Here is a 10865-nt window from a genome sequence, read left to right on the forward strand (position 1 = left end):
TATTTTTTTTTTTTTTCCCACAAATAACACACACAACGTTCTGCACCTAGCTTATTTTTCTTTAGTTAGTATAGGTTGGAAACAGTTTTGTATTAGCACATAAAGATCATTCTCCTTTTTTTAAGGAAGCTGGATAGTAGAGGCAGGCGGATTGCCTGAGCTCAGGAGTTTGAGACCGGCCTGGGCAACATGGTGAAACCCCATCTCTACTAAAAATCAAAAAAATGAGCGAGGCTGGTGGCGTGGGTCTGTAGTCTCAGTTACTTTGGGAGGCTGAGGTACGAGAATCACTTGGACCCGGGAGACGGGAGGCAAGAGGTGGAGGTTGCAGTGAGCCGAGATCTTGCCACTGCATTCCAGCCTGGGCGACAGAGCAAGACTCAAAATGTTTTGATTTTTGTTAATCTGGCTGGTGGAAGATGCTACCCCACATGTTTGATTTGCAGTTAAGTGAGCCTGAATATCTTTTCATGTGCTAGGGTAGAATTGCATTTAGTTTCCTGTGAACTATGTCTTCATATCTCTTGAGACAGTCTTTTCTTATTTACTTATAAAAGATGGAGTTGACGCTGGCATCAACACACACACAGAGACACATACACACACACACGTCCCTGTACATAAACGAACCCAGCTATGGAATCTTGGCTTTGCTACGTGCTGTGTGACCTTGGACAAGTTACTTAACCTCTCTAGGCCACAATGTCCAGGTACCTGGGACAGGGTCTGGCTTACCAACGTGGTACAGGACGGCACTTTTTAAACCAGGGACTTGACTTGGACGTGCGAGTCAACAAGGTACAGGACACATTTCTCCCCTGGAAAATCTTGCTTGGGCGCCGAGGCCCGGACGTAGCAACCAAACGTCGGGAAGAGGCGCCCAAAGGATGCCAGGCCTGGCTCCTTAAAGCCCAGGTTCTCCCTTTTGAGAGCCACAACCAAGAAATAAAAATCTAGCAAAGAGGGGGCCACTTTCTGCGGCGAGATCCGCCCTCTCAGCCGCTCCTCCCTCTCCCAGGCCCCCTCCCTACTCCGCGGAGAGCAGCGCCGCGGCCCCTGCAGCCAGACGCGCGGGGTGCGGCGGGGCCCCGGGGGCCGGGGTGGGGGAGGTGGAGGGTGGGCCCCGCGGTCACGTGAGTCGGGCCAGCTGCTGCGGGGGGCGGCGGGCCCCAGCGCCTGGAGTCTGGGTAGGGGGAAGCGCCCGGCGGCCGCCTCAGTCACTGCAGCTGCAGCCCCCGATGTCGCCGCAGTAATCCGGCCCCGGCAGCACCCGCACCCTCGGCGGCCGCAGCCTCAGCACCGCAGAACCGAGAGCGGAGTCCGGAGCCCGGATCCCGCCGCCCCAGGTGAGCCGCGTCTGGGAGCGCAGGGCATTTGCAGCGCTGCTTCCCGGGCGGTTTCACCCCCACCCGCCATCGCCACCTCCCGCGCCTCATCTCCTCCCTCTGTCCTTCCGAACCCGCGGGTAGCGTTAACCCAGGCCGATTCTAGGTGCTGGCCCGGGCGGGCTGGGAGCCTGGGCGGGGGGGGTCAGAGGAGAAGTGGCCTCGGCCTGAAGCCGGGGTGACTCGGCTCGGGGACTGCGGGGGTGTAGGGGAGGGATGCCCGCCCTGGGCTCCCGCACCGCAGCCGGGTTCCCCGCGCTGCTCTTCCTGGGTTTCCTTTGCCTGGCAGCCAACCTGCTGCCCGCTGGGATGTGCCCGTGCGCCCCTGGCCTCGCCACCCTGGGGTCCGGCGCGAACCGGGCACCTTCCCCGAGGTGCGGTACCTGCTGCGCGGGCCGGCGCCGCGAACATGGCTGCCAGGAGACGCCCGCCGCCTTCGGCCCGGCTCTGCCCGCGTCCAGCTGGCCCGCGGCCGCTGCACCGTGTCCCGGGACAACCTCCCCGCTAGGCCGACGCGCGCGGGCCGCAGCTGGGTTCTTCGCGGGCCGAGCGTGGGACTTGACACAACTTCCCTCGAAGAGGACCCGGGCGTTTTCTCCGCGGGGCGCCGGGCGGGGCTGCCGAGAGGTCGGCGCGTGTTCCCGGGATAGGGATTGTCCGGCTTGGTGGGCCTCTGCCTCCTCGGCTTGCTCTTGAGGCGTCGAGTATTTGGCGACCTCACTCGTGAGGGCCGAGAGGAATGTGGTCTGCAAAGCAGGAGGGGCGACTGAACTTTAAAGAATTGAGGAGAACTCGGATTTGGGAATAAAAATGTCCATGAAAACATCGAAGGAAACTGTTACCTGCCTTGACTCAAAGCTGACCTTGTAGGGTTCTGTTAAATAACGTGGCTTTTCTGGATTTTCTGCCTGATTCTAGCTTGCAAGTGCCTTGACTTACGCTCCCGTCCTGCAGCCCGGTGGGGTGCGTGCGTGCGTGGGTGCGTGCGTGTGTGTGCGTGCGTGTTGTGTTCCCAGCCTGGTTAGAAGATGCATCAGTTGCAGAGGAAACCAGTGCTAATTCAAAATGGCAGCATGAAAAATCAGGCCAGACGGAAGCAGCACAGACCACAGCCATCAGCCGCCCCCTGATTTAAGCTTCAGGGAGGGAATTAGTGTGAGTCAAGGCTCCCTGGGTACAGAGTAGGGAGTGATTCTTGGAGCTGGCTAGATTTTAAGGTGCTGCAGGGTCCTGGGAGATGTTAAGTGGGAAGTTTGGAGAGCTGTAATTATTTTTCCTAACTTATCAAAAGCTGATACAAAACCTAGTTAAAACTCTACGGTTTTAGTCTGATTTTCTCCAGGCTCAATTAAAGTTGACTCTGTGGCTGCTGATGTCTTTTTGATGCACAACCTGGAGGTTGTTTGATACCTACGAGCTCTTAAAAGAGATTGGTGCACATTATAAACATCATCCAAGAGCAGTGCACATAACAAATACCAGGTTCTTAGAGCAAGTTTCATTGGAAGAACTGATTTAGTGACACGAGCAAGCACCCAGGCATGAGGAAATGGGAAATTCTTGAAAGGTGACTCATTTTAGAATTTTTTTTTTTTTAAACAGCCTTTCCCTTTTCACTTCCGTGCTGCCAGCCATCTTGTCTTTTGGTAGGAGGAGATGCATGAGGAGGCAAATGCTTCAGGGATAATGGAAAAGAGGAGGATGAGCTAAGGTCGGGGCAGAGCTGGAGGCAGCCTGAAGGAGCATGCTGTCAACCCCCTTTTTACAGCAGGAAGGCTGAGGCCAACGGGGCGAATGGACTCCAAGGTCATATAGCTGGCTGGCAACTGGCAGTGAGGACCCAAATCCAGGTCTCATAACTCCCCAGGGTTCCACATGCTACCTTTTAGAGCCTGGGGGAGAAGAGCAAGTCTGTCATTATTAGGAAGGCAAACACTTCTAGCAATGGGAAACCAAACTATAATATGAATTACAAAGTCTATAGGTGTTTAAAGTCAATGACAACACCTTAATTTCTTAATTCAAGACTTTTAACTTCTTAAGCTGTACCTACCTCATGTTCACATTTTCCAGTGTTGAAACTGTTTCTATAGTTAAGAGCCAAAAACATTATTTTAGTAAAGTCTTTGAGGCGAGAAGTACATTTTTTGATTAAAAATTTAGTTGCTTGTGTTTGTGGAGAACCATTAGACCAGTTTATTTTGAAAAGGAACCAAAGTGGGCCATGCATTTCATTTTTTTTGACTTTCTAATTTTAAGTAAAAGTAAATAACAAGCCTATTTTAAACATAACTTTGAAGCAGTGAAGACAGGCTTTTCCTGTGATTTGCATTTGACTTTTCTGAGTCATGAGTCAGTGACCTTAGATCTACTAAAGCAGAGCTAGAAATTGTGCATGGTTAGTGTGAAGAGGTGGTGAAGGTATGGAAAATGTTTCTTCTGGGCATCTGAACCTTCACAGCCAGTGATGTGCAGAGGGAGAAGGTGGCAGGAGGCAGGGAACAGGGAGAATGTCTTGAGGCAGTGGAGCAGATAGAAGCTAGATATGAATATATATGTCGAAGTGAAGACAGATGCTGATGAGACGTGCCATTTAGAAAAATAATTTGAATTAGAGGATGAATGTGAAGATATGCCAAAGATATTTAAAATAACAAGTTGTAAAAATACAGAAATGCATGCAATTTGTGTCTGTTGAAGAATAATAAGAAACAGATAAATGATTTTTTTGATCCATTTTCATTAGAGAATCTAGATCTGTGCTGTTTCATCTGGTAGCCACCAGCCTCATGTGGCTGTTGAGCACTTGAAATGCAGCTGGTTTGTATTGAGATACATTGAGTGTAAAATACACACATAATTTCAAAAATTTAATATGAAGAAAGGATTTAAAATGTCTCATAATTTTATATTGATTTTATATTGAAGTAATATGTTGGATATATTGGGTAAAATATATTACTAAAAATAATTCCACCAGTTTCTCTTTACTTTTAAAAATGTGGCTACTAGAAAATATAAAATTGCAAATATGGTTCGCATCTATCTTGCTCTTTCTTTCTCTGTCTCTTTCTCTTTCTTTCATTTGAGACAGGGCCTCCCTCCGTCACCCAGGCTACAGTACAGTGGCACAGTCTCGGCTCACTGCAACCTCCGTCTCCCAGGTTCAAGCGATTCTCTTGCCTCAGACTCCTGAGTAGCTGACATAACTGCACAGTGCATTGGAAAGTAACTTCCCCATTCTGACACGTCTGTGTTCACATATCCAAATGAGATGAATGCATCCCAGTACAGAGAGAGGGCCCTGGGACCTAGCTCTGGTCCCACCTATAATTAGGAGTTTGGCCTTGAGCACACCACTTATCAGTCTCCTTCCTTTTATTTTATTTTATTTTTATTTTTATTTATTTATTTTTTGAGACAGAGTCTCACTCTGTTGCCCATGCTGGAGTGCAGTGGCCTGATCTCAGTTCACTGTAACCTTTGTCCCCCCAGTTCAAGTGATTTCTTCTGCTTCAGTCTCCTGAGTAGCTGGGATTACAGGCGTGCACCACCATGCCCAGCTAATTTTTGTATATTTTAGTAGAAACGGGGTTTCACCATGTTGGTCAGGCTCATCTCGAACACCTGACCTTGTGATCTGCCTGCCTCAGCCTCCCAAAGTCCTGGGATTACAGGCATAAGCCACCGCGCCCAGCCTGGTCTCTTTCCTTTTAAAATGAGATGAACAAGAGCTATCTACCAACTTCACTGATCACGTTTAATTTGTTAGATTTAGCCAAATTACCCAAAGCTACTTTCCCCACACAAGTCAAGACTAGATATTATCAAATTTTTAAATCTTTGTTCACCTTATGTATTTAAATGGCACCTTATTTTAATTTGTAATTCCTTTTTTTCTTTTTTTTCGAGACAGAGTCTAGCTCTGTCACCCAGGCTGGAGTACAGTGGTGCTGTCTTGGCTCACTGCAATCTCCGCCCCAGGTTCAAGCGATTCTCCTGTCCCAACCTCTGGGATTACAGGCATCTGCCACCACGCCCAACCTCAAGACCTCAGCCTCCCAAAGTACTGGGATTACAGGTGTGAGCCCCCGCGCCCGGCCCTTTAATTTGTAATTCTTTAATTGTGAGTGAGAGAAATATTTCTAGTAAATATTTTGGCTGTTTATATTTATTATTCTTTTAACTGGTGCTTATATATTTTGCATATTTTCCTTTGGGGTGGTCATCTTTTCTTATTGATATGTAAGAGCTCTATATATATTAAAGGAAATTATCTCTTTTTCATGTATAATGCAGATGTATTTCCCAGGTTCTCATTAAAAAAATTTTATCCCACAAGAAATTTTAAGTTATTTTATAATTAAGTCTATATTTTCCTTGGTGAATTGAGTTTATGTTTTGCTTGCTAATGTTATTTTAAAATTTGTCCATATGATTTGTATTTTGTGGTTTTAATTGTAAAATTTAAAATTATAAATTATAATAATTTATTTTGGCTTAGGAGTGAATTGGGGATCTCAACAGATTTCTTTCTTTTTTTTTTTTTTGGAGACAGTCTCACTCTGTCGCCCAGGCTGAAGTGCAGTGGTGCGATCTCAGCTCACTGCAACCTCCGCCTCCTGGGTTCGAGCGATTCTTGTGTCTCACCTTCCCGAGTAGCTTGGATTACAGGTGTGTGCCACCATGCCTGACTGATTTTTGTATTTTTAGTAGAGATAGGGTTATGCCATGTTGGCCAGGCTACTTTTAAACTCCTAGCCTCAAGCAACCCACCCACCTCAGACTCCCAAAGTGCTGGGATTACAGGCGTGAGCCACTGCGCCTGGCCCATCTCAACAGATTTCATTCCTCCTTTCCCCATCCTGTTATAGTCAGTTATTCTGGCAACACTTATTCATCTCAGTTTCAAATTCAGTCTTCATCATATGCTAATTTCCTACATTATATGCCTATATTTCAGGACTTTCTACTTCTGATTCTATCAGTAATAAACTATCTTAATACTGAAACTTTATAATATAGTTTAATTCCATGCAAGTCTAGTATTTCCTTATTAATTTTCATTTCTGAAACTTGGCTAATCCCACCCACATATCCTTTGCAGATGGACCTCAAGATCATTTTTTGTCAGATTTTCTCCAAAAGCCCTATTTATATGTTGATAGCTGTCATATTGACTCCACAGATTAATTTAGGGAGGGCTGACTCTTTTACATACACTGAATCTTTCTAGCAAAGAACAGGAACATTCTCTGTTTTTTAAATCTTCTGCCATGTCACCATAAAGTCTTAAGAGTTTTCTTCATTGAGGATTTGTGCATCTCTGTCTAGTAAACTGACATAAAATGGTAGAATCCCTATAAAGAAAACTGTAGAACTCTAATGATGAACTTATAAAAAAAAGCTCGCACCAAAGAAGAGACACGCAGGGCATGGTGGCTCACACCTGTAATCCCAGCACTTTGGGAGGCCGAGGTGGGCGGATCACGAGGTCAGGAGTTCGAGACCAGCCTGGCCAACATGGTGAAACCCCATCTCTACTGAAAATACAAAAATTAGCTGGGCCTGGAGGTGCGTGCCTGTAATCCGAGCTACTTGGGAGGCTGAGGCAGGAGAATTGCTTGAACCTGGGAGGTGGAGATTGTGGTGAGCCGAGATTGCCATTGCACTCCAGCCTGGGCAACAGGGTGAGACTCAGTCTCAAAAAAAAAAAGAAGAAGAGACACTTCAACACTTCTTGCTCTTGATCGGGAAGATAGAGTCAGGGCAGCCTGTGTTTAAGAGCATTTTGGAGTCTGAATTTTCACTCCACTACTTATTACTGCTTATTTGTTATATAACCCTGAGCAAAATACTTCACCATGTCACCATTTTTCTTTTTCTTTTCTTTTCTTTTCTTTTTTTTTTTTTTGAGACAGGGTTTCGCTCTGTTGTCCAGGCTGGAGTGCATTGGCATATTCATGGGTCACTCCCACCCGGGTTCAGTCTGTCCTCTCACCTCAGCCTTCCGAGTAGCTGGAACCACAAGTGTGCACCACTAAACCTGATTAATTTATTTTTATTTTTTTGTAGAGATAGGGTCTCCCTGGGTTGCCCAGAATGGTCTTGAACTCCTGGACCCAACTGATCCTGCTGCCTTAGCCTCCCAAACTACTGTGATTACAGGCATGGGCTGTAGCACCTGGCCACTTCACCATTTGTAGCTTCCATTTTCTCAGCTGTAAAATGGAGATAATATCTGTGTGATGGGTTATTGTGAGGATGAAGTGATTACACACGCACACATATGTATATATATGACTTAGCATGTTATTAAGCATATAGTGAATGCTTAATGTTCTAACATAAATTTTTAGATGTTATGATTGTGATTATTTTAGCTACCCCTGTCAAATGAATCTGTAAATTCAGTATAATTCCAATCATAGACCCAGAGGAACACTGGAAACACTTTGTCAGTATTTTAAAAGTTTGATCTGGGAAACAAACCAATGGAAGAGCCCGTAAGTGTGGAAAAGAGTCAGTGGGGGTGAGCTAGAGTATTGCTTGCTTTGTATCAGAGCATATCAGCCACAGGCCTCCAAGACTTTGTGCCTAGCCTGTACTAGGTGACAGGCATGTCCTTTCCTGCCATTCTTTGCCTCCTTTCTACCCTCACTCCCATACCTACCCGCAATCTGAGCCTTCTATGGAATGTTCTACTCAACATCTCTTAGGCATGGTTATGAAGCTCTCATAGGTGGAAGGTATGGCAAAGACCACATACTCTCATTCATGAATTTTTTTTGTGATAGGCGAGGTTCTTTATGTCCAAGAAGGTAAGAAGCAATGTATGTGTTAGTCACATCTACCTGTCCTCCTTTCCTCAGAAGCTCCCAGTGTCATTAGGGCCCTCACCCAATCTTGTATGGGGCTGAAGGGAACTGGGTGGAATTCAGTCTAGTGGGTAGGGAGCCTGGGGCCTCCCAACTTGAACTTCACCTGAAGCTGGGAGAAAGGGCTTGAGATGGTTCATGATCCCTTCTTCTGTTCTTAATGATTATATATTTAACCTAAATCTCCCAGTGCTTAATTTACTCCCCTGTCAGCTAGGCATCTTTGAAAGCTCTCAGAAGCATTTCAGATCAATATCCTAAGTGGGGTTACTACCTTTCTCTCTTGGTTGTGTGCATAGACAACTCTTCATCCAAATGATAAAAACCTTGAGACATCTTAGCTCCATTTTCCCTGCAGTTGAATATAGTGCTCGTAGGTGGTTAGGGACTCAAAATATATGTTAGTAACTCATCTGGCTTAAAAATCCCAACTAAAATTATGTAGTGATCAAAAGCTTTTCTGAGTGTCTTTTTCACCTCTTTCTTAAGGTAAAGCTTTAGTGTATTTTTTTTATTGCACTTAGCAGTGCCCTAGTGACCTGGAAGAATTAGTGAAATGTCTTAAAGTGTTCTTCTTAAGCACTGAAATGATCAGATTTTAGAAAATAATTAAAAGACCAATAAAACAATATGAGTTGCTGTAAAGAATTTTAAAACTATATAACTAGATAAAGTAAAATTTAAAGTTTCTATCCCCTTATCCCCATCTTTACTCTCACTCTCAATTCTCAGTTAGATGTTAATCCTTCTGGGTCTTTTAAAATCTATCCATCCATCTATGTGCCTATCTTTCTATGTACCTACCTATATTTACATTTACATAAATGTATATGCATACATATATAGGTATATACATAATCATTATATGTATATAGATTCCTTTTTGATAATAAAATGGTTTACATTTGATAATGATAAAACACAACAAGTAGCTCTAGAATTAATGGACGTTATTAATGGACTTTTACAAAGTAGTTAAAAGTAACCCTTTGTTTTTGGACCAGGAAAATTTACATCTTATTACCTTATTTCTTCTGTAGGAAATGAATGTTTGGCTAATCTTTTAGTGATGGAGAGTTAAATGGCTAACGACCATTTTAAGGATGACTGAGAAATTTTTTTTTTTTTAAATCCCAGTTTACAGAGTTAACAAAGTACATATCAAATCACATTAATGGGAAAAGATCAGAATAGACAATGCACTGTTTTGATGGGAGAGAAAGACAGATGGTGGGAATAGGAAGGTCATAATTCAAAGCAACCTTGCCAAATTAGTGGACACAATGGCAGTAATGTCAAAAATAAGAACAGAAGGTAATGAAAGGACCCGAGATGTGGCTTGCTCAGTACCTCCCTATTTCCCACAGAGAATGCTTTTGGCAGCTAACCACAGCCTGCCTATTTCAAACACATCCTTCATCCTTTGTGTCCATCATCATTACAGTCCTAGAACCCTGTTCTTTATGATCAAGTTAAAGGAACAAACCTTTCTTGAATTTATCTCTATTCCAGACACTCTACATATATTATCTCATGTAATCCTCATAACTGTACATGGTTGACATGGCACCATTGTACAGATAAGGAGCTTAGTAAGTAGAGGAGTAACACCTGGAATCTGGGTCTATCTGACTTTTTAAAAAAGCCATAATGTAACCTCTTAGAGTGATTATCCTGACTGCATAGGTCCAGCCTGTAGGGATAATCTTATGCAAATCATTTTCTTCCTTTATTTTTCTATGAAAGAAGGAAAATTGTTTTCCAACCTGCCATGTATAGGAAAACATCTTTCTTACAGTGAACTTGATCTAACTATATTTTCTAATTTGGTTGGCTTGAGTAAAATGAATCCTACATAAGTCATCTGTTCCTTAATGCATTTTTTAAAAAAGTATCCAAGAATGGATGCCATTCAATTAATCTCTCCTCTTTCCTTCACTTATCAAATCCATAAAAGAGTTCTTACGTGACAGATGTGCATGAAGACTGCATTTTTAAAAAGTGGGATCATATTTTAAATGCACAGAGGGGTGGGTAGAGAATCACTGGGTATGGTAGAGTTCTTGTAGGTGGTCCTTGAATTTGAGTGTGTCCCAGCATTGAATGTGCACAGTTATTTTTCACTACACTATTATTTTTCAACTATGTAAGGACTCTATTGTCATTGCATACATACAGATTCATTAAAAGTGTTACTAAATTCATAACATATATTCATCACATATTTTCCCCAGCAAATTACAATGACTTTATGTGGAAATGTTCGTGAATTGTTTTTTCTTTTTTTTTTTTGAGATGGAATCCTGCTCTGTCACCCAGGCTGGAGTGCAGTGGCGTGATCTCAGCTCACCACAACCTCCGCCTCCTGGGTTCAAGCCATTCTGCTGCCTCAGCCTCCTGAGTAGCTGGGATTACAGGCGCCCACTACCATGCCTGGCTAATTTTTTGTATTTTCAGTAGAGACAGGGTTTCACCATGTTGGTCAGGCTGGTCTCAAACTCCTGACCTTGTGACCCACCCGCCTCGGCCTCCCAAAGTGCTGGGATTACAGGCGTGAGCCACCGCACCCGGCCGAAAATTTTTGACATTAAAAAATTGGGGC

General features: G+C 44.1%; 1 protein-coding gene across 2 annotated transcripts in view; it reads left to right on the forward strand.

Moving 5' to 3' along the window:
• The first annotated feature begins 1026 nt into the window (after positions 1–1026).
• The window catches only part of SCRN1 (secernin 1), a 70740-nt gene continuing 60901 nt past the window's right edge, over positions 1027–10865 (forward strand). Inside the window, exon 1 of one of the 2 annotated variants that reach the window (XM_017861355.1) lies at positions 1027–1346. The gene's annotated coding sequence lies outside the window, so the exon portion shown is untranslated. The remainder of the gene's footprint in view (positions 1347–10865) is intronic. The other variant, XM_017861353.1, reaches the window with a different exon arrangement.

The sequence above is a fragment of the Rhinopithecus bieti genome, unplaced genomic scaffold, assembly GCF_001698545.2.
Source record: "Rhinopithecus bieti isolate Rb0 unplaced genomic scaffold, ASM169854v2 scaffold_61709, whole genome shotgun sequence".
Lineage (NCBI taxonomy): Eukaryota > Metazoa > Chordata > Mammalia > Primates > Cercopithecidae > Rhinopithecus > Rhinopithecus bieti.